At 36.4% G+C, this 25,448-nt stretch overlaps 1 pseudogene; it reads right to left on the bottom strand.

Annotated features, from left to right (window-relative positions):
* Positions 1-14,149: 14,149 nt before the first annotated feature.
* LOC110216501 (transketolase-like) lies at positions 14,150-17,413 on the bottom strand (annotated as a pseudogene).
* Between the last annotated feature and the right edge of the window lie 8,035 nt (positions 17,414-25,448).

The following is a 25,448-nucleotide window of genomic DNA, read 5'->3' as shown; positions in this document are numbered from 1 at the left end:
CTTTTTCCTTTCCCCCCTTCACTAGTGTTTTGCTTTTGACCACTGCCTCCTTCAGTCCCTCCCCCCTTTATTATCCCTTTCCCTTTTCTTCCCCTTTACTCTTACTGCTTCTTCCCTCCCTTCTTTCCCCCTCCCTTTTCTTTCCCCCCCCTTCTTTTTTCTTTCCCCTTTTCCCTCCTACTGCCTATAGGGCAAGTTAGATTTCTATACCTAACTGATTATGTTATGCCCTTCTTGAGCCAAATCTGATGAGAGTAAGGTTCAAACAATGCTCCCCCTCCTTCTTTCCCTCTGCTGTAATAGGATTTTGTTCTTTTCCTGTAATGTAATTTACCCTTGTCTGCCTCCTCCTTTCTCAGTACATTTTCTAAGATCAAATTGATCCACTTATTTGGATCCATTTAACCCACTTGATTAGATTTTTTTTTATCATTACATCAAAGTCAACTAATATCCACCCTTTTATGTATACTCCTTTAACATGGTGTAATAACAATACAGTCCTCAAGGGTTGCAAGTCATATTCCCTTGTAGGGGTTTAAACAGCCCCCTCCTCCCCTTATTAACACATTGTATCTCTCTGTTCCAGTTATCTTTTTATGTCTTTCTTGAGTCCTGTACTTGAAGATCAAATTTTTTGTTGAGCTCTGGTCTTTTTATCAGGAAAGTTTGGAAGTCTCCTATTTTGTTGAATATCCACCTCCTCCCTTGAAAAATGATGCTCATTTTTGCTGGGTAATTGATCCTTGGCTGCATTCCAAGCTCCTTTGCCTTATGGAATATCATGTTCCATGCCCTGCGTCTTTTAATGTAGAAGCTGCAAGGTCCTGTGTAATCCTGACTGTGGTTCCATGATATTTAAATTGTTTCTTTCTGGCTGCTTGCAGCACCTTCTCTTTCATCTGGTAATTTTGGAATTTTGCTATTATATTCCTTGGCATTGTCAATTTGGGATCTCTTTCAGGTGGTGATAGGTGGATTCTTTCTATGGTTATTTTCCCTTCTGGTTCTAGGACTTCTGGGCAGTTTTCCTTTATGATTTCCTGAAAGATACTGTCCAGGCTCTTTTTTTCATCATGATTTTCAGGTAGTCCAATAATTTTTTTGTCTCTCCTGAATCGATTTTCGAGGTTGGTTGTTTTACCAATGAGGTATTGTTTTCATCTTGTTTTCATCAATTTTTCATTTTTTTGTTTCTGTTTGACTGATTCTTGCTCTCTCATAGAGACATTAGTTTCCATTTGTCCAATTCTAGTTTTTAACAGATTGTTTTCTTCTGTTAGTTTTTGTACTTCCTTCTTCAATTGGCCAATTGTGTTTTTTAGGGACTTGTTTTCTTCAGTGTATTTTTTTTCCAATTGGCCAATTGTATTTTTGAAGGACTCTTCTACCTCTCTCATTTGACTATTAAAATCCTTCTTGAGCTCTTCTAAGAAGGCTTTTTGGGCTTCAGACCAGTTCATATTCCCTTTTGTTGTTGCAGATGTGGGTTTGTTGACAATGTTGTCCTCTTCAGAATTTCTGTCTTGATCTTCACTCTTCTCATAATATGAATCTATGGTATGTTTCTTTTTACTCATGGTGTTTCTTTATTCCCTGGCCTTTAAAGAGATTGAGCTCTCCTGCTGGGGAACAGAGGGTACTGACCCAAGCTTCTTGTGTTGGGAGCCTAGGTCTTGGTCCCTGGCTTTGTGTGCTGGGGCCTCTTATGCTGGCAATTGGAGGCTGTAGGTTTCTGGCAGCTTACCTCATGTTGGGCTGGAATCAGCAAGGCTGGAACTTTCAGGCAATTCTAGGTTGCCTGCTTTTCCTTTCCTTTAGCTTTCTTCAGCTCCTTTTAGATGGGTGCTTCAGGGTGTTTATCTGCCTGGGGCCCTCAGCAGTGTTGTCTCCCTCGTTTCTGCTAATGCACTGGAGATTCCTTTGTGGTAGAGTGCTAAGGCACTTGGTGGTTTTCAGAGCTGGTTTCCACTGGTTCCCCCCACCCTCCTCACTGACAGGAGGTCCAGGTGTTGGTGTTTGCCTGCTCTACCATCTGGGCTTCAGGATTTCTTCACAATTGGAGGCTTCAGGGCTCCTACAGCTCACCTGGTGTTGGGTTGGAACCAGCAAAGCCAGGGCTTTAGGAAGCCTTTATGTTGTTTTCTCCACCTCCTTTCAGAGGAATTCTGCCTGGGGCCCCTTGTAGTTCTGCCTCCCTTATTTTTGCTGAGGCACTGGGAGACCTGTTTGCTGGGCTGCTGCACTGCTGCACCCCATCTTTCTTCTAGTTCAGTTGTTCTAGGGTTTTTTTTTCTGGGGTGATATTTTCTGGGTTTTCAGAGGCTGATAGAGGAGAGTGAGAGCTACTACCTTTTCACTCCACCATCTTGGCTCCTGGAAGCTCCACAGTTTCTCATTGTTATTCACTAGCTTATCATAAGTGGACCTATGTGGTTCTTTCTATCTCCTTTGGACTCAGGCTACCAGGAAGTTATGTTAACAGCTTGAGTCTTTAGTTTTCCTGAGTCTACCTTGTCTTAGAGATCACTTCAAAGGACAAATTAATCTAATTTACCTGATGGAAGAAGTTAGGGGCCAGGTGTGGGCTATAGCCCCTAAGGCATTCCACTTTTTGGTGGTAGAATCTTTAAGGTCTTCTAGAGCACAGGTGTCAAACTCACAAGGCAGGTCTGCAAAACTTATAAATGCAGCCCACACTTGATGAAAATTTAATTGCAAGTCATGACATTACCTTCCTGTTATCATTGGTCCTCTTCCAGAACCAAGGACAAACAACAATGCTGTTATAATTGGGTTCTGTACTGAGAGAATATGGAAGTGTCCTTTTGTTTTCGGACACCATAGTGAGCAATGGGTTGTACAGTAACTAACTGTCTTCTGACATTGCACATGCCAGTGTTCACTCTTGTCACTGGGATACCATTGTCCACGAAGTGCAAGTAGGGCTCACATCAGTGTAACTGACAGCTCTAATGGAACCAGCTATGCAGGAGAAGCATAATTTATACAACTAGGGCTTGGACTTTTTTTGCGTCATGCTGGGACAGAATGTTTTCATATGCCTGAGCCCAGGCGTGAGTCCTATTCTCTGACTGCTGGAGAAGAGTCTGCCCTCCTATGCCAGTGCTTCAGCACATAGTGTCACTGACTCTGACTGGTCTACCACAAGTGATAAAGTCAGGAACAGCCATACAGGATGGATCAGGCAACTCCGAAAGATTTTGGCCAAATGAGTCAGAACATGGGTTCTTTTTCATTTCAGTGGTCATTTTGTCTAAAGCAAAAATTCCTCTTGCTTTAAGTTTACCCCTGATGAGGGACCAAGGAGCTCTTGTCATCTTGATTTTACAGTATTGCCATCAAGACTGTTTCCTGGGGGCAGCTAGGTGGTGCAGGGGATAGAGCACCAGCCCTGGCATCAGGAGGACCTGTGTTCAAATCTGGCCTCAGACAGTTACTAGCTGTGTGACCCTGGGCAAGTCACTTAACCTCAATTGCTTCACAAAAAAAAAAAAAAAACCTGTCGAACTTAAACTAGATTCAGGAGCCAAGATGGCTCTCACTCTCCCTTATCCACCTCTAAAAACCCAGAAAATATCACACTAGAAAAAAAAAACACTAAAACAGCTGAACTGGAAGAAAGATGGGGAGCAGCAGTATGGCAGCCCAGCAAACGGGTCTCCCGGTGCCTCAACAAAAATAGGGGAAGCAGCACTGTAGGGGGTCCGAGGCAAATAGGCACACTGCAGCATTCATCTGAAAGGAGCTGAAGAAAGCAATCTAAAGTCTTCATAAAGCCCTAGGCTTGCTGATTCCAGCCCAGCACCAGGTAAGCTGTCAGAACCCCAGGAAGAGGTCCTGAAGCCCAGGTGGTGGAGCAGGCAAGCACAAACACCTGGACTTCCAGGTACCTAGGTGAGGAAGTAAAATACTTAAATAACCCAATCTCAGAGAAAGCAGTTGAACAAGTCGTTGATGAACTCCCTAGGAAAAAATCTCCAGGGCCAGATGTATTTACATGTGAATTCTAACATTTAAAGAATAGTTAATTCCAATACTATATAGACTATTTGGGAAAATAGGTGAAGAAGGAGTCTTATCAAATTCTTTTTATGATACAAATATGATGTTGACACCTAAACCGGGAAGAGTCAAAATAGAGAAAGAAAATTATACACCAATTACTCTAATGAATATAGATGCAAAAAATCTAAACAAAATACTAGCAAATAGACTGAAGCAACTTATCACAAGAATAATACACTATGACCAGGTAGGATTCATATCAGGAATGAAGGGTTGGTTCAATATTAGGAAAACTATCAGCATAATTGAGCATATCAACAACAAAACCAACAGAAACCGCATGATCATCTCAATAGATGCAGAAAAAGCTCCTATTGGTTTTAATTTTTACTTACAACTTCACTAATGTGAAAATATGTTTAATGGGAATGTAATTGTAAAGCCTATATCAGATTGTGTGCTGTCTTAGGGAGGGTTGGGGGGGAGGAAGGGGAGAAAAATTTTCAACTCAAAAGCATGTGGAAGTGATCATAAATCAAAATAAATTAATAAAATTTAAAAATTTAAAAAAAGAAAGTGTGGCAAGGGGAACTCACTCAGGTGAATCAACTGAATTGTCCTCAATGCCTGTTCCTTCTGAGTATACTCTTAACTATGTCTAAGAAAATCAGTATTTGACTGACTATTGAATGATTAGGAGCGTGTCATTTGGTTCCAGTATTACATCTAAGGCATAAGCAGATTAGCCTGAGTCATGTACCACTCAGCAGATGTCATGGCTTAAACATCATCTTGTCCAAGAAGCTCTTTTAGATAAGAAGATTGAGATCTAGCTTGATGAAATGACTTTGCCAAGTCAGACGGCTAATTATTACAAATCTCAGACTTGAACCTCAAATTGAATGGAAAAAAAGGTAGGGAAGCTTTTGGAGAATAACCCAAGGAGATGAAACTACAAATAATGGCTATTATATCCCTTCTATAGAACATTATGATTAAAAGAATGAAAAGAAACTAACACAAAAAGGCAATAACTTGTTATTTTCATGGTGGTAGTGGTGATGGGGAAAGTATTTTATTTCTGTTACATTTACAATTAATTTAGAAAGAGAAAATTATCCATTAAATGTAGATATATCTTAGAACTTTGTCTAAGTTCCAGAAATTGATAATGAAGAAAAGGAGGAAGGTCCACAACTTATACATTGTCTATAGTTACACAGAAGTATGAAAACATGCAGAACATTGCTTATGCAGTGATTCTAATACCATGAACGCTTCTGCTATTCATTTTTAATTTTCTGTGTTTCACTCTGAATCCAAAATGCATTTAGCATCTATTTTAGTGCACCGAAGTGTAAATTAACTCATAAAACTTGAGGAGAGTATAATGACAAACATTAGTGTCCAGTTGTTTAAATACTGAATTTATTAATCATGATATACTACATTACTTCCTGACCAAAGATGTGTGGACCTAGAAATCCCTAATAAAACCAAGAACTCATTAATATTCTCCGTTCTTTAATATTTATGTACTCACTGGGTGATAATAATGAATCAATGGCTCTGCATCTTTTTATTATTTTATATTTTAACCCCTTCCCCCCTACTTTTTTAGAAGTTTTCTTCATTTTATGAAATTTTTAAGTGCTTTATGGCACTCAAAGAAAATACATGGCAATCAATTGTGTTTTCCTTCAACTGCTCATTTAAATAGAAATTTTTTAAAAATCCTTTTGTGATATGAACACAATTATAGTAGAAAACTGATTGTTAGACATCAACAATGTTATCTAGTGCTATTCACTGAACTAAAATATCATGAATTTACTTAAAGCATAGTATGTAATTTTCATTTTACCATATAATTTACATTGTGTGTTTTGTTTACCATCATTTTATTGAATTCCCAAGTTTTATAGGTATTGAATTTCATGCAAATAACATGATCCTAAAATTCTAGAAGCTTTTATTTCAGGAGAACTCATACTTCAGCTAGGTCCTGATTAGTGTGAACAATGAATCTTGTAAAGTGGTCACATAATTCTATTTTGAAGTGTATGTTATCATTTATCTAACAAATACCATATTTTATGTAATTATAACTTCAAAATAGGACAAGGGAAGTTTAAATGCATGTTACCATTTTATAGTATTTGTTACACTAATATAAATATTTATAAGGATTATTCGTACATTAAGAGCTTATTGTAGTCTTCTGGACTATGTGACCAAGAAGATGGAGGACTACACTACCTCTCAAATTTCTTCAAAGTAAGAATTATGCCTAAAAGTAAAGAATTTGAATTATCTCCATTGTGTAAGACACTGAGATCACCAAAAATGTAATAATATGAAACATCACAAAGGAAGGCTAACACCTACACTGTAACACTTTCACTTAGCATTCTCTCACCCACCAGTTACAACACTATAGCACAGCTATGCAAATCAGTTCATGATATTTCAATAGAATTCAACTCTAACCCACAACCTGTAGAAGATTCTTGGTTTGAGGATTTTGATTTTTCTGTTCTTATCAGGGAGAAATCTGTGGCATTTCAGAAAAAAATACAATAGGAAAAAAGAGACTCCAGAAATTTTTCCAAAATGTGTTAAATCATAAGAGACTGGGCATTGCAGGGAGAAGGCCCTTCGTCTGAAGCATCCCCCAGTGTTGTTGCATTGTTTTTACTCTTAGAGAACAGCTACAGTTAGTGAAATACTTAAAACTGCACTATCTCAGATCCATCTTCTATCCTATGTACCTTCTTTTAAAAAGATTCTAGCTAATTTCCTGATATAACTGAATATAATTTGATATAATTTCTCCTCTAGCTTTACTAAACTGGGAATTTACTGACTGCTCCATCAAAACCTGGATGTTCATTATTGGTAAAACCTCATCATCCTGCAGGATCATGTCAGTCTTGCTAAACAATCTTATCACTCTTCTCTGCTCTTCTTCTTGGAGAGTAGAGCCATAACTCCAAAATCTTCTTTCATGGAAGGAGTTCAGCTTAAAGTCTCATATTTCACATTAATTCATTATTATGGGAGTGCCCTCTCCACCCCCTTTCAACTTTTGTGTTTTGTCTTTCCCCATTAGAATGTAAACTCCTTAAGGGCAGGAACTTAGTTTTTTTTTTTTCTTATTTCTCTTCCTGTATCTTTATACAGTGCTTATTAAGCACATAGTGTGTGCCTAATAACCTTTTGAAAGTAACTGAGATTTGAATGTATCTATAGATTCTAAAAGGCAGGTGTGTGAGCATAGAAGACAGTTCAAGCCTTGGAGGAAGCCTGTCCAAAGGTTAGAAATCCATTTCAACTCTATTAACAGTTATTTAAATGTCCTTTATATCCTGATTATTTTTCCAGGTACTCAGGAGCACAAGATGAGAAATGAAAGAGCCCTTCCCTTTAAGGAGCATACAAATTAAAGAACTGGAAAAGGCATTTAAATGTAAAAATATTCTGTAAAATAAAATACAATAAAATCAAAGAGGTTGTTCAGGCACAAAAAAAGTCTTCAGAAAGTTGATTTTTAACATAATAAAACTTCAGCGTGGTACTAAAAGAGGAACTGCTTCAATAAGATGCCATTACCTTAATATGAAACTCCTTTTGCATTTTTGTAGTACAGCGAAATTATTTCAATACCATCCATAGAAAAAGACAATCAATTTAGGAAAAAAAGAGCTGATTTAATAGCTATAATGACTGAAAGACTAATTTGTGGATCCTCAACATCCTACGTTAACTCATAATCAAGACATTAAGCTACAAAATTCACTTGAAAATATACAGAACAATTGGCTAATGTTAATTATGATATTCATTAAAGCTTTAAAATCCCCTAAGAAATAATTTCACAGGACTATTTTTTTTTTACTACCACAAGTTTATCCCATCAGATTATACTGTTGAGAGTCTTGGGATAGGAAAAAATGAAAGATTAAGGAATATGTCAGGAATCTGACATATGATATTCTATTAATAATCCTAAGCATGTTTATAAAAGTTTCATTCTGAGGTATATATGATTTTCACCATGTTTAAATAGAATTCTGAAAGTGCTGGCTAGCCTAGAAGACATAATGTAATTTTTCACTTTACTAGATATAAACTGAGCTAAAATTTGGGACCACTCTGTACAATGCCAAAAACTTATCCCACGTAGGGATCCACATCTGTGATTTCTTTAATGTGGGGAGCTCATGATTGGAAAACTCTTTTAAACTTGAGAGTTCTGCAAAATCATTGAAATTCATTCTCTTTGAGTAATAACGTCGGGCACTGAGATGTTCAGTAATGTCTCCAAATTCTACCATAGGTAGGATGTGGATTCAGATCCTTCTGATTACTAAGACAGCACTTTGACCATTATGTGGTACTGCATGTTAAGTATTAAAAAAAAGAGAACTTTTTCAACAAAAGTAACTAGATGCCCCAGTTTTATCTATTCTCTAGCAAGAATAATAATTAAAAATATTTTTATCAACATATATCTTGCTGATTCAATTTATATAGTTATGAATTCTTACTGGATTTGAGGATAGGTATTAAAACAAAAATGGGGCAATTTGCGTGTATTACCTTATAGATAATCTTTATACTCTCAAACATAACAAAAGTCCAATAAATAAGGCCCCAATTAATTTTTAATTATTTAATTAATTAATTTTTAGTTCTTAACAATCATTTCCATAAGCTTTTGAGTTTTAAAATTCCCCCCTGGCTCTGCACCTCCCTTTCAAAGATGGCATGCAATTTGATATAGGATCTACATATACATTCATATTAAACATATTTTTATATTAGTCATGTTGTAAAGAAGAGTTAGAATCAATAGGAGGAACCAAAAGAAAGAAGAAACACAACAAAACAGAAGAAAAAAAAAGAACAAATAGAATACTGTGATCTGTATTCAAACTCCATAATTCTTTCTCTGGATGTGGATACCATTTTCCATTTGGAAATGTCATAGATCCTTGCATTGCTGAGAATAGCTAAGTCTATCAAAGTTAGTCATTGCACAACATGGCTGTTACTGTGTACAGCATTCTCCTCATTCTGCTCACTTCACTCAGCATCACTTCATACAAGTCTTTCTATTCCCCCTGCTCACCATTTCTTACAGCACAATAGTGTTCCATTACATTCATATACCACAATTTGTTCAGCCATTCCCCAATTGATGGGCATCCTCTCAATTTCCAATTCTTTGCCACCACACAAAGAGATGTTCTAAATATTTTTTGCACATATGGGTTCTTTTCCCGTTTGTATGATCTCTTCGGGATACAGCCCTAGAAGTGGTATTGTCCAGTCAAAGGGTGTGCACATTTGTACAGCCCTTTGGGCATAGTTCCAAATTGCTCTCTGAAATGGTTGCATCATTTCACAACTCCACCAATAATGCATTAGTGTTCTAGTTTTCCCACATCTTCTCCAACATTTATCATTTTCCTGTTTTGCCATCTTAGCCAGTCTGATAGGTGTGATGAAACCTCAGAGTTGTTTTGATTTGCATTTCTCTAATCAGTAGTGATTTAGAACTTTTTTTTCATATGACTATAGATGGCTTTAAGTTCTTCATATGAAAACTACCCACTTATCAATTGAGGAACGACTTCAATTCTTAGAAATCTGACTTCTTTATATATTTTTGAAATGAGGCCCCTATCAGAGACATTGGTTGTAAAAATTCTTTCCCAGTTTTCTTCTTCCCTCCTAATCTTGGTTATATTGGCTTTATTTATGCAAAAAATTTCAGTTTAATATAGTCAAAATTATCCATTTTGCATTTCATAGTGTTCTCTATCTTTTATTTGGTCAGAAAGTCTTCTGTTCTCCATAAATCTGGCAGGTAAACTATTCCTTGCTCTACCAGTTTGCTTATAGTATCAGCCTTTATATCTAAATCATAAGCTCATTTTGACTTTATTTTGGTATGTGGTGTAAAATTTTGCTCTATGCCTAGTTTCTGCCTTACTCTTTTCCATTTTTTTGCAGCAATTTTTGTCAAATAGTGAGTTCTTATCCCAGAAGCTGGGGTCTTTGGGTTTATCGAACAGAAGAAAGTCATTGACTACTGTCTCTTGCATATCTAACCTGTTCCACTGATCCACCACCCTATTTCTTAGCCAGCACGAAGTAGTTTTGATGATTGGTGCTTTATAATACAAATTAAGATCTGGAATGGCTAGTCTACATTCTTGAGTATTTTTTCATTCTTTCCCTTGGTGTTCTGCACCTTTTGTTCTTCCAAATGAATCTTTTTTATTGTTTTTTTTTCTAGCTCTATAAATTTTTTTTTGGTATTTTGATTGGTAAGGCACTAAATAAGGAAATTAACAGGTAGAATTGTCATTTTTATTATATTAGCTCAGTCTACCCTTGAGCAACTGATGCTTTTTTTCCCCAATTGTCTACATCTGACTTTATTTGTGTGAAAAGTGTTTGTAATTATGTTCCTATAGTTCCTGGGTTTGTTTCAGCAGGTAGACTCCTAAATATTCTATAATGTCCACAGTAAATTGTGGAATTTATCTTTTTATCTTTTTATCTCTTGCTGTTGGACTTTGTTGGTTTATATATATATATATATATATATATACACACACACATATATACACACACATACATATTTTATATATGTATATGTATATATGTATATATATTGACTTCAGTAATTTTTTTTTATTTCTATAGTTTTTCACTTCATTCTCTAGGATTCTCTAAGTATATCATCATATCATCTGCAAAGAGTGATGACTTTATTTATTCTTTGCCTTTTCTAATACCTTCAATATCTTTTTCTTCTCATATTGTAAAAACTAACGTTCCTATTATCATATTCAGCAATGGTGGTGATCATGGACATCCTCATTTCACCTCTAATTTTATTGGAAATGCTTTTACTTTATCCCCATTACATATAATGTTCGCTAAAGGTTTTAGGTAGATGATGCTCATCATTTTAAGGAAGACTCCTTTCATTTCTATGCCCTCTCATGTTTTTAATAGGAATGGATTTGGTATTTTGTCAAAAACTTTTTTTTAGCATCTATTGAGATAATCATGGGCATTTGTTAGTTTTGTTGATGTTATGATCAATTATACTGATAGTTTTCCTAATACTGAACCAGCCCTGCATTCCTGTTATAAATCCTACCTGATTATAGTGTATTATTTTTGTGATAATTTGCTATAATCTATTTGCTAATATTTTATTTAAAATTTTCCCATCTATATTCATTAGGGAAATTGGTCTATATCTTTTTTCTCTGTTTTGATTCTTCCCAGTTTAGGTATCAGTGAAATATTTGTATCATAAAAAGAATTTGATAACACTCCTTCTTCACCTATTTCCCAAATAGTCTGTATAGTATTGGAATTAATTGTTCTTTAAATGTTTGATAGGATTCACTTGTAAATCTATCTGGCCCTGAAGATTTTTTCTGAGGGAGTTCGTCGATATCTTGTTCAATTTCTTTTTCTGAGATGAGGTTATTTAAGTATTTTACTTCCTCTACTGTTAATCTAGGCAATTTATATTAAGATTGTCAAATTTATTGGCATACAATTGGGCAAAATAGCTCATATTTATTGTAATTTCTTCATGTGCTGATTTCACCTTTTCGTTTTTGATACTCATAATTTGGTTTACTTCTTTCTCTTTTTTTGAATTAAATTAACCAAAGTTTTATCTATTTTATTTTTTTTTCACAAAACTAGCTCCATGGTTTATTTATTAGTTCAATAGCTTTCTTAATTTCAATTTTATTAATCTTTGGTTTTCATTATTGCTAATTTTGTATTTAATTAGAGATTCCTAATTTCTCTTTTTCTAGTTTTTTTTTGGGGGGGGGCATGAACAATTCGTTGATCTTTGCTTTCTCTATTTTATTCACATAAGCATTCAGAGACATCAAACTTCCCCCAAGAAAAGTTTTGCTATGTTCTGTCATTATTCTTATTCTCTTGGATGAATTTATTGATTGTTTCTATAATTTGTTGTTTGATCCACTCACTCTTTAGGATTAGATTATTTAGCTTTCAATTAATCTTTAGTTCATCTTTCTATTGCCCTTTATTGCATATAATTTTTATTGCATCATAATCTGAAAAGGATGCATTTGATATTTCTGCCTTTTTGCATTGAATTGTGAGGTTTTTATGCCCTAGAACATGGTCAGTTTTTGTGTAAATATAGTGTATCCAAAAAGAAAAAATGTAATATACCCCTTTCGAATCCCATTCAAATTTCTCCAGAGGTCTACCATATCCATTTTTTTCCCTAAAATTCTTTTCACCTCCTTAATTTCTTTCTTGTTTATTTTGTGGCTAGGTTTATGTAATTCAGAGTAGGGGAAGTTGAGGTCCACTACTGGTATAGTTTTGCTATCTATTTCTTCCCATAACACCCTGAAATGATCTTCTAAGAATTTGGATGCTATACCATTTGGTGCATATATGTTTAGTAATGATATTACTTCATTGTCCGTGTTACCTTTTAGCAGGCTGTAGTTTCCTTCCTTATCTCTTCTAATAAGATTTATTTTTACTTTTGCTTTGTCTGAGATTAGTATCACTACTCTTGTTTTTTTTTAATTTAGCAGAAGCATAATGTATTCTACTCCAACCTTTTAGCTTCACCCTGTATGTATCATTCTGTTTCAAATGTGTTTGTTGTGAACATATTGTAGGATTATGATTTTTAATCAATTCTACTATCCATTTCCGTTTTATGGGAGAATTCATCCTATTCACATTCACATTTATGGTTACTATCAGTGTCTTTCTCTCATCCCATTTTCCCCCATATATGCTTTTCTTTCTCCTTTCTCTCTTTCTCTCGTTACTAGTGTTTTACTTTTGACTACCTCTTCCCTTGGTAATTCCCTTCTATTATCCCCCTCCCTTCTCTTCTCTTTAACCCTTTCTACTTCTTCCCTCCCTTCTATTTGCTCCCTCTGTTTCCCCTTTTCCTTCCTACTGCTTATAGGGCAACTTAGATTCTATACATAACATATTATGTTATTCTCTCTTTGAACCAAATCTGATGAGAATAAGGTTCAAACAATGCTCATCTCCCTCCCTTCTTTCCTTCTACTGTAATAGATTTTGTGCCTTTTCATGTAATGTAATTTACCCTTGTCTGCCTCCTCCTTTCCTTTTCTCCCAGTACAATACCTTAATTAGATCCACTTAATCCATTTAGATCCATTTAACCCTATTAATTAGATTTCTTTTAATCATTACATCAGTCAATTCATAAGCACTCCCTCAGTCTATGTATACTCTTTTTAAATGATTTAATAACAATACAGTTCTTAAGAGTTACATGTGTCATCTTCCTTTGCAAGTATGTAAACAGTTTGCCTTATCAGTACCATGTTGTTTTGTTGTTGCGGTGGTGGTTTTGTCCTGTTCACCTTTTTATGCTTCTCTTGAGTTCTGTATGTGAATTTTCTGTTCAACTCTGCTCTTTTCATCATGAATGTTTGGAAGTCTTCTATTTTGTTGAATGTCCATCTCCTTCCAGGAAGGATTATGATCAATTTCACTGGGTAGTTGATCCTTTTCCTCACAGCATGTCATATTCCATGCTCTACTATCTTTTAACATAGAAGCTTCAAAGTCCTGTGTAATGCTGACTGTGGTTCTGTGATATTTAAATTGATTTATTTCTGGCTCCTTGCAGTATTTTCTCTTTGATTTGGTAATTTTGGAATTTGGCTACTATATTCCTTGTCATTTTCAATTTGAGGTCTCTTTCAATAAGTGATTGGTGGATTCTTTTGATGATTATTTTACCCTCTGGTTCTGTGACCTCAGGGCAGTTTTCCTTGATGATTTCCTGAAAGATGCTGTCCAGAATCTTTTTTTCATCATGGTTTTCAGGTAAATCAGTGATTTTTAAATTGTATATCCTAGATTTATTTTCCAGGTTAATTTTAAATTTTTCTCTATTTTTTCATTCTCTTGTTTCTGTTTGACTGATTCTTGCCCTGTCATAGAGTCATTAGCTTCCATTTGCCCAATTTTAAATTTTTTCTCAAAACATTTTTAATAATTATTTTTAATTGCTCCTAAATAGAAACAAAAGTTAAATGCATCTAAAGGTACAGAAATGTTTCTTTCTATTTTCCTTTCTCCTTGTTTTTGTCTGGAATCTCCAACAGGTGTCTTGTGAACAACATATTGTAGGAGCCAAGGCTGCCTTGACAGCCTGAACAATGGTGTCCTTGTCAATGGCAAACATCTTCAGCAGCTCCGCCGGCTTCTGCTTCTTGGGATGTTAGAGACCACCAAGCGAGTGATGGTGATGCCAAGTTCACCCACCATGGCAGCAGCCACAGCCTCTCCTATCCACCCTTATAGTAATGGTCTTACACAGTCAGAATGTGGCTATGAGTTGCTCAGGTACTGTCAAGAATAAGTTTTTTTTTTTTTATGTAGAGGCTTAATTGTAAATGGATCAAGTATGTAATTATTTATCTTTTCTTTCTTCAGCTGCTCTGCAGCTGCCAAGGTTTTGTGGAGGGTTACTCCAGCTCCAGTCACAGTCACTTGGTCAGCCTTCCTCTTCAGGACCACCTTAGCCTGGGCAACCTGGAAGTTTTCATTGTTGTTCTAAATGACTGCATTTTCTGGGCAGTTGTTATGCCCATATGCCTATCTTGCCTATGGCGTCACCATATTCCCTTTGTGTTGGCAGCTAACTTGACTGCTTTCTCAGTAGGCACAGCACCACTGGGGTGAAAGACTGTCCCACTGACAGTGCTCTGGAACATGGCAAGATCTTCAACAGCCATCTGAGAAAGACCATCTTCACCAATGGACGCTCCACAGTGCAAGCCACACAGTTTGATGTTGCTCTCAGAAATGGCTGCCATATGGATCTGGTCAGAGGCCCTGGTACAAAAGGCAACAAACTTGCTGCAGAAAGGCATGGTCCTGTACCATGTGGCACATCCCATGGTGATACTCACCATGTTCTGTTTGGTGATGAAACACTCAATGAAGCAACCAGGATTCTTCTTCTTAAAGATTTCTGAAAAGGTGGAATTCTTGGTGTCCCCATCCAGGGCAATCACTCAGTCATTAGCATTCCCCAGTTTGGCCAGTGCCATGTCTTAGGCTTTGCAGGTGGTGTGCTTGTCACAAGTTTAAAATTTGGGGGAGATGGCATCCAGATGGAGGTGCTGTTAACTGTGGGGAATTCCTCTTTGGGAAGGGTAGCTAGAATCTTCTTCTTGCTTTGGATTTGGCTGTATATTTCCTCAATGACCTGTTCTGCCATGTTTTGGGGAAGAGGCTTTGCATGCCAAGCTTCTTTATCTTCCACACATGAGATTCCTCTGCCCTTATATGTCTTTGAAATGACAGCCATGGACTTATGTGTGCCCTGGTCAAAGACCTTGCAGAGTTCTTCCACACTGTGTCCATCCACAATGATGACATTCCACCCAAAGGATTCACATCACTTCTGGTACACTTCCACATAGTGCTGCAGTGGGGTAGGGTTGCTCTGGCCCAGCTGGTTAATGTCAAAGATGACAAATAGGTTATTCAACTTCTAAAATTCTATGAAGGCCATGGCCACCCACATGGAGCCTTCAGATACCTCCCCATTGCCCAGAAAACAATAGATTGGTCTGGTATCAGCAACACTGGAGGTCTAGAAGTAGGAGTGGGGAGTCTGGCCCCTGGAGGATGCCTGCTCCCTTGGGCCTTGTGTTCCTTTCTTTGGCCCCTGCTCACTTTGGCCTTGCACAGGGATGTTTTGGTGCTTGCGGATGTCTCTCAGCTTGGAGCTTTACCCCTGGAGTTGTGCTTTCCACAGTTTTGCTGAGGCACAGGGAGACTTGGCTGCCTGAGAACTCTGTGACATGTAGTGATTTTCCAAGCTGGTGTCCAGCAGTTTCCCTGCCCATACTGAGCACTTACAGGTTATGGTGTTGGTGCTTGCCTTCTCCACCACCCTGGGGTTCAAGATTTCCCCTCTGGTATGCTGAAGTGGGCCTTTCTACTAGCTTGCTGGGGTGCCTCCTGTTCTGTACTGCTCCCTCTTCCCCAAAGTGAAAAGGGCCTTTCCTGTTAATCCCCTAAGCTTCCTGGGCTATAAGACTTTTGTACCTCATCTTTCTGCTGGTTCAGCTGTTCCAGGACTTTTCCTGGGGAGATATTTTCCTTGCTTTCAGAGATCAATAAGGGATGGTCAGAGAAACTTACTTCTTACTCTATCATCTTGGCTCCTTGAAGAGGAACTCTCCAATTTATTTTTAAAAGGCGAACATTTGGAGTTATTAGCTGGTTACTACTAAACCTTAAGCACCTGAAAGGCAGTAACAAGGTGATTTTATCATGAACTTATCTTCAGTTAGATTTAAAATTTTCCATATTTAACAATTTCTAATTCATACCTCATATGTATATTAAAAGATCATTGCTAAGGTTGAGTGTTTTTATTTCATGGGATACAATTTATAAAACACTAAGTCATGTGCCCATTTAAAATGTTTATCAGTACAATGGAGATTATTTGGCAAAGAATACAAAGTAACAAATGTCATATTGATGTCTTGTTCTCCAAATATTTCGTATCACATCATATTCTATTAATTACATCCAATCCTAGAATACATGAAATGCATTCAAAAATTCCACAATATCTTTTCAGTCATACTAACTCAGTCTATGGACCACCATTAACTCAATAGTCCCACACAACCCTTTTAATTCAATTGTTAAATTTAATTATGTTTACCTCTATATATCTTTACTATTATCCCATCCCATCCCCACACTCATATAGCTCAGGCCGTCTTTAGCTCTTGCCTATGTAGCAACTTTCCTTGGATCACTTTTAAACTCCTGCTTAAATTGTCAGGTTGGAGTCCCAGGTAGCTGATCTTACGACCCTTGAGATTCTAGGTATTATCCTAAGAGATTGACATTTCTTACAAAATAGCTCATCAGCTGCTCATCTTCTGTTCTCCCTATTATTAATCATCCTCCTTGGGGTATAGGGTGTGTTCAGGGAATACTAGCACCTTTGGCGCAAAGGCTGTTGAACTCTTTTGAGGGCTGTTTTCCATCTTTGTTGTTCACTTTAACCACAACTCTCACCTGTGGCTCCAAGAAGCTGTTGTATGCACAGTAGCCACACTCCAGTAAACTGTTTGGCAGATGAGCTGGATATTGAAGCTAACTGAGAGGTTTCAAATACTTCTACTCCAAGCATGTGAAGATTTCCCCTTGGTAGAATGGGCAGAAGAAAACAATTTGTTCCAGTGGCTCTGAAGGCAGCCAAAGGAGATGCTGTGGAGTGCTTAAAGCCTGGTTGTATCAAAGACACAAATGTCATCTGCTGCTTCCCTAGCCAACACCAGTCATCTTGACTTAATTTTTCCTCTGGACTGTGATGACTCTCCAAAAGAGAGTGAGTGTGATGACTTCATGCAATTCTGCCTCACTTAAATATAATTTCTGCATGAATCAAAATACATTAACCTATACCATTATACTATTTTTACCAGTCTCAAAGTCCTATGGCAATAGACAAGTGAAGAAGCAGCAGGTGTGAATACACTGGGAGGTGTAGTCATAACCTTGCATACAGGTGGCCCAGACCATAGTGTTGTCTTCTCATTGGAAGCAGCAGTGGGAATCAGGAGTCCCCTGTGAGTCTGAGCATACTTTTAAGGACCACATGACTCACCTCCTAGTGTGAGAAAAGGTCTAGAAAATGTGCCCTAAAAATTGTGTTCTTTATCCAATCCTGGCCTTTTTATAGTGGCAGGTAGGGATCCTACCCTATGGTTGAAACAAAAAAAAATGTACAAAAACCATTCTGCTGACCATTGGTCCATGGGATGTGTACACCCTCATGAACAACATAAAATCTGATAGACCTGAAAGATGAACAGCATATTATATACAAATTACAGCAATGAGTGAAACAAGGTTAGTAAATGAAGGGCAGAAACTGAAATAGGAGTTGGATACATGTTGGGTTTTTTTTTTTTTTTTTTCTGGAGTGGCCATAGTGAAGAGGAGAACCATGAAACTGGTGTCGGTTTTGCAACCAAAACTAATCTAGTCAACAAGCCTGTGTGCCTACCAAAATAAGTGAAGAACAGGCTCATACATTTGCAACTTGCAGGAAAGCACCACATCGTCATAATCTGTACATATGTTCCCACCATGACAAACAGCGTAGAGGTCAAAGAAAAATTTTATGAAGACCCTTATCATGAATGTGCCAAAAGAGAACAAGCTTATAATTCTGAGTGACTTTAAGGCTAGAGTAGACATAGATTACCCAACATAGCAGAGATTCCTTGGAAGGAATGGAGTTGGAAACAGCAACAGAAATGGTCACTTACTGCTAAAGACTTCCGCATCTCATGACTTTCTCATCGCCAATACTGTTTACCACTTACCTAAATGAAATAAAACTTTGTGGATACCCTCACAACAAATATTGGCATTAAATAGACTGTGTCATTGTAAGGAGCAAAGATCCACTAGATGAAAGAGTGATGAAGGCAATGTGTAGTGCAAAGTGCTGAACGGATCATAGACTCATCCTCTCCAAGGTAACTACTCACTTTCAGCAAATGTGGGACCCTAAAGCAAGATGAGTACAAGAAACGCCAGGATAATGTCAACACATTAGTGCACTTCTCTGAGTAGAAACAGTTCATTGCTAACTTGGAAGAAAAGCTAAGGCAACACACATTTGGTAACAGTGAAGCAGAAGAGAAGTGGGCAGATTTCAGAGATTTGGTGTACAGTACCACATATACTCCTCTGGGCCAAAACACTAAAAACATCAAGATTAGTTTGATGAAAAAAAGAAATGTTTTCAGATAACTTTGACAAGGAATAAAAACAACATCAAGGTCAGGTACTGCACTGAAGGTGTATCATTGAACTTGAAAAGGCTATAAGCCAAAATTAAAGTGTAGGGAGAATTAGTACATGCCTTTTTGTTCACAGATGATTGTTCATTCAGTGTAGACTCTGAAGCTGAGATGAAACAAAATATCAATCCATTCTCTGCTGCTTGTGCTAATTTGTACTTAACATTTAATACTAAGAAAACACAGGTTCTCCACCAGCTAGCACCACATCATTCATACATGGAGCCACTGATTACAGCAAATGGACAAGTGTTGAATAATGTGGATAAGTTCACTTATCTTAATAGTATACTTTTCAGAGATATACCCATTGATAATGAGGTTGATGTGTGCATTTCCAGGGCTAGCTTAGTGTTTAAGATACTCTGAAAGAAAGTTTGGGAGAGAAGACTTATTAGACTGTGTACTAAACTCAATATCTACAGAACCATTATGCTGACTTCATTTTTATATGCCTGTGAAACCTGCACAATATACCAGTGCCTTGCCAAGAAACTGAATCACTTCCATTTTAACCATCTTAGGAAGATTCTGAAGATCATCTGACAGGATAAGGTACCAGATACTGGTGTCCTTTCTCAAGATAATCTGCCAAGCTGCAGAGAGCACAACTTCATTGGGATGGTCACATTGTTTGAAAAGCCAAAGTACATTTGCCTAAAAGACCATTTTATAAAGAATTCACAAAAGGAAGTAACTCACATGGTGGTCAAAAGAAGTGAAACAAGAACACTCTCTAAAGAACTTCAGAATTAATTGCATAGCCTGAGAGATGCTGGTAAAGACCACCTAGCATAGTGTGCCTGCTTCAAATGAAGCACTGTGACCTATGAGTGAAGCAGAATTACAGTAGCTCAAAAAGAAATGTGAGATGTTCAAATTTAAAGACATTTCCCACCTAAGTGTTCATATAAACCATATGCGCATGAACTGTGGTAAGCTTTCTGAGCTCATATTGGTCTGCTCAGCCACAGCTGGACACATGGAACCTTGATGCCAACAGAGTGATGTCATTTTGGTCCTCTTCTAGAATGTAGTACAAGCAATCATCCTCCTTTAACTTTTAGAAAAAAGATTTATTGAAACAATATAGCAAGGAAAGTTGTGACAAAAAAAAGTCTCTCTAAACTGGGTGAAAAAGCTCCCCTTGCACACACAAGGTCCCTTGGAAGAGTGAGGTCAGATTTAAAGTGCAGAAAAAGTGAGACACAAGTAGAGAATACAAAGACCTGTGAAGTATTGTGGGCCGTTTCCGTGCTCCATATTGCAAAGTTCACATGAAGTTTGCTTTTTTTTTATTAATTTATTTTGATTTATCAATGATCACTTTCATAAGCTTTTGAGTTTTAAATTTTTCTCCCCCTCCCTCCCCACCTCACTCCCTGAGCTGGTGTACAATTTCATACATGCTATACATATACATTCCTATTGAACATATTTTCTCATTAGTGATGTTATAAGAAAGAATTAGAACCAATAGGAGGAACCACCAGAAAGAGAAAACAAAACAAAACAGAAGAAAAAAATAGCAAATAGTATGATTCAATCTACATTCAAACTCCATAGTTCTTTCTTTGGATGTGGATATCATTTTCCATCATGAGATATTTGGAGATGTCCTTGATCCTGCATTGTTGAGAAGGGCTAAGTGTATCAACATTTATCATCTCAAAATCTGGCTGTTAATTGTGTGCAACATTCTCCTGGTTCTACTCACTTCACTCAGCATCAGTCCATGCAAGTATTTACAGGTTTTTCTGAAGTCTGCCTGCTCATCATTTCTTATGGCATAGTAGTATTCCGTTAGATTCATATATCACAACTTCTTCAGCCATTCCCCAATTGATGCACATACTCTCAACTTCCAATTCTTTGCCACCACAAAAAGAGCTATTCTAAATATTTTTGTGCATGTAGCCCTTTTTCCTGTTTGTATGATCTCTTTGGAATATAGCCGTAGAAGTGGTATTGCTGGGTTAAAGGGTACGCATATTTTTATAATCTTTTGGGCATTATCCCAAATTGCTTTTCAAAATGTTTGGATTATTTCACAACTCCACCAACAATGCATTATTGTTCCAATTTCCCACACCTTCTCCAAAATTTATCATTTTCCTGTTTCGTCATGTTCGCCAGTCTGATAGGTGTGATGTGGTACCTCAGAGTTGTTTTGATTTACATCTCTCTAATCAATAGTGATTTAGAGCATTTTTTCACATGACTGTAGATGGCTAACTGCGTGTTCATTTCCTTTGACCACTTATCAATTGGGGAATGACTTGTATTGTAATAAATTTGACTTAATTCTCTATATATTTTAGAAATGAGGCCCTTATCAGAGAGATTTGTTCTAAAAGTTCTTTCCCAATTTTCTACTTTCCTTCTAATGTTGGCTGCATTGGCTTTTTTTGTGCAAAAACTTTTCAATTAAATGTAATCAAAATGATCCATTTTGCATTTCATAATGTTCTCTATCTCCTGTTTTGTCATGAATTCTTCTGTTCTCCATAAATCTGTTAGGTATACTATTTCTTGTTCTCCCAGTTTGCTTATAATATCAGTCTTTATATCTAAATCATGAACCCATATTAACTTTATTTTGGCATATGGTGTGAGATTTTGGTCTATGTCTAGTTTCTGCCATACTATTTTTCAGTTTTCCCAGCAGTTTTTCTCAAATAGTGAGTTCTGTTCCCAGAATCTGGGGTCTTTGAGTTTATCAAACAGTAGATTACTGTAGTCATTGACTACTGTGTCTTGCGTACATGACCTATTCCACTGATCCACCACTCTGTTTCCTAGCCAGTACCAAGTAGTTGTGGTGATTGCTGCTTTATAATACAATTTAAGATCTCGAATACTTAGGCCACCTTCCTCTGCTTTTCCTTTCATTAGTTCCCTTGATATTCTGGACCTTTCGTTATTCTAAATGAATCTTGTTATTATTATTTTTTCTAGCTCTATAAAATAAGGTTTTGGTAGTTTGGCACAGCACTGAATAAGTAAATTAACTAAGGTACAACTGTCATTTATATTATATTAGCTTGGCCTACCCATGAGCAATTGATGTTTTTTCCAGTTATTTAGATCTGACTTTATTTGTGTGAAAATATGAAGTTTGATTTTAGATATAGATCTTCATGGCATTCTGAGAAGAATGCCTTTATAGAGACCACAGCCATTCTTTCTCCCTTTCTTCCTGTCACAATCCTTGAAGCTGCTGCTGTGTTTTTCCACATTCATCTCCAGACTCTTCCTCTTTTGTCTTCTACTGCTGCCAGCTCTGGTAGACTCTGCTACTAAATAGAGTTGTCAGTGGGAATTCTGAAGATTTTCCAAACATTTGATTATCACAAGGTTGTAACCAGTTAATTTTCTCTGAATTCAGGGAATCAGGGAAGTACAAATATAAAAAAATAAGGGACAATGTACTTTTTCAAATCTAGTACCTGGATGGCAGCATGTGGTTTGCTTCTGCTCTCCCATCTGGAAGCTCATGACAGTTCTGCCTTACCATCAGGAAGGAAAAGAGCAATAGCCAGAAATAGGGCTACATCATTCCTTTTATATTCCCCTTCAGTTAAAGCTCAACAACTAATGAGTTATTAGTCCTTCTGGTTCCAAAGCTAACCAGAAGATATTTTGTCAAAAGATACTACCAGCCTCTTAATCATTCATAGCTGGAAATAGAATCTCTAAGCTTCCACATGATGTTGTATTGAGTGATTCCCCATTAATAGACATATATTTCCCCAATGATGTTAATGACTAATGCTTATATAGTAACATAATTTTGGATAAAAACAATATTACACCAAATTCAAGAAGCAATGAAAAGATTCATGGTGTGGAACAGTAAGGTTATCCTATCCTGAAGATAACTTGTATAAGAAAAATATTATTAAAAATACCAAGGCCACAGTGTAACCACATGTAGAGGAAATAAGAAATAATAACTAGAAAGCTAGAAAAATTTATTATTAACATTAGGTATTTAAAAAAATAAAAAGAAAGAGTTTTATGGATTTTGTGAATACTCTATAAAGCATTTATGAAAAAAAATTAGGAATCATTGAGGATGAGTGGGAAAGTTGCAATCTGTATCATTAAAGGACTCACACTGATGAAAGCATACATTTATCAAATATTAAAAGAAATAATATAGATATGAATATATCCTCAAATCCTAAAAATGAATTGAAACTAATAATAATAACCATCAACATCATCATCATCATCACCATCATATCACAGTACCACATTGAACAACATACAGAAGATATGGGCAAGTGAAAGGGAAAACCCATTGAATCTAGAGACAATGAAAACAGTTATAAAGTGATTTTGGTTATCATATTACTTAAATTTATGAATCCTCTCCTTTAAGGGAGTTGATCTAGATGATCTCTAAGATCCTTTCCACCTCTAAATCTGTAATGCTATAATCCATATGAGCAAAGTGGCTGAAGATAAAAATTATAGAGCAAATTTATAGTCAATGAAATAACTATATACACCTCCATTTTTATTTTTTTTAACTAATAGACCTTTCATCAACAAGTTTCAGTGGTGTCAGAGGAAACCCTAATACACAGTAGTACTGAACTCTTAAAAGAGAAGACCTAGAAAGGAAAGATACTTCACTGAACATATGATTTCAAGTCATTAAACAGTGAAAAAAAATCAATGAGGCCAAAACAGTCTACCCCAGAAAATGAATGAGGCAAAAATGAACTGTTTTCCCTTCATTGATTTTTGCTGCAGACTGAGTGACTTGTGGCCACTTCATTTTTTTTTCTATTACTTTTCAACTATTCAATGGAAGTCTGAAGGTGGTATTTGAGGCCCTGTGAAGACACTACCATAGCGTTTTTCATTTTTGAGGTCAAATAGCTTGGTAGCAGATTCCAGGTGATGGAAGTACAATGAGCTCCATGAAACTTTTCTTCCTTGACTCTTGTAGATTGTCTGACAGGTACACCTTATTGGTTGGACTCACTTAAAACAAATGAAGTGATTTTAATGGATTTTATTATTGTTTAGAATCAATATGATATAAAAGATAAAGAGCTGTCCTTGAAACTGGGGTTATCTTAGTTCAAGTCCTACTTCTGACTTATATAAACTCTATGATTCTGGTCTAATCATTTAGCCTTTTATGTCCCAGACTATTCTCTAAGTCTATAAGTTATAGACAAAGTGCTACCTACATTGATTAAATCATAGTTCTGGTCCAAAGAGATAAATTGATACCATCCAGTTTTCTACAATCTTGGCTGGCTCAATTAATTGCTAACCTGCCCTATTTACCAGAATTTCAATCAATCAGTAAGCTTTTCCTAAATGCCTACCATGTGTAAGGCACTGTGCTAAGCATTGCAGATACAAAGAGAGGTAAAAGATAGTGCCTGCCTTCACTGAGCTCATCTTCTAATCACTTGGTAGTTCTGTTTATTAGGGAACTCTGAGAAGCTTTGTAACAGGTAGTATTTGGTAATGTCTAGCCTAGGACATGTGTTTGAGTTGTTTTCCCACTTGCAGGTGGTAGGTTTCACTGATAGCCACACTCTAAATTGCTCCACAAATTAAATTTGATTTTATTCTACTTTCTATTTATTAATTAATCACCTATTCTGTCCCTAGTTCCTATGATACCTTGTATGAATTTTAAGACAGTTGGCAGGGTACTAGTTTTTAAGTATAAAAGATTTATTTCTGTGAAGCTTCTTCAACTAAAAAGCTAAGCCATGCTTTCATTCTCTAAGAACAATTGTTTAGTGGGACTTTCATGTCTGTCATACCAATTAGTAGAAAATTTACTTTCAATATGCCAATTAAAGTTTTATAATAGAGTTACATGGAAAGGAACATATGGGCATGCCAGAAGCTAGAAGGGGGGAAAATGAGATATGGTTAAAATGAATGCAATCTGTGGACCAAATGATTTTTTTAACCTTTTTTTTCTAGATATATGAAGTATGACTATAAAGGGCTGACATCTTCTTGGGTGGCTTGTAGAAATCTTCCATTACTGTATCATATTTCATTTCAACTCTAATTTCAGATAAACTTCAGTGTTCTTCAAAGATTTTATTGATTCATAGACTTCTCTTGACCTGTAGCCCTCCATCATAGAGAAAACAGTAGGGCAAAAAATTCCAGACCCAATCAGAAATCATATTAGTGATCAAGCAAACATTTTCACAGTGGGAGTGATCATGGAATAATAGTACTATAGAATCTAAGAACAAATTATGCTAGAATCCTAAAAGCTGAAGAAGCAGTATAGATATGATATTCCCAAAGAAAACTTTAGATTGAGGTAGAAACAAATACAAATCAGAGTCCAAACAGCCCTGTGTACAAATAGTGTACTAGAACTTTAAGAATTCTGAAAGATTTTCTAGTTCTGAGTTAATGAATGATCAAAGGTTATAGAAAGATAGTTTTAAGAAGAAGAAATCAACGTTCTCA

This window comes from Phascolarctos cinereus, unplaced genomic scaffold (assembly GCF_003287225.1).
Source record: "Phascolarctos cinereus isolate Bilbo 61053 unplaced genomic scaffold, phaCin_HiC Scaffold_5;HRSCAF=322, whole genome shotgun sequence".
Taxonomy (NCBI): Eukaryota; Metazoa; Chordata; class Mammalia; order Diprotodontia; family Phascolarctidae; genus Phascolarctos; species Phascolarctos cinereus.
This window is presented reverse-complemented; position numbering and strand designations above follow the sequence as displayed.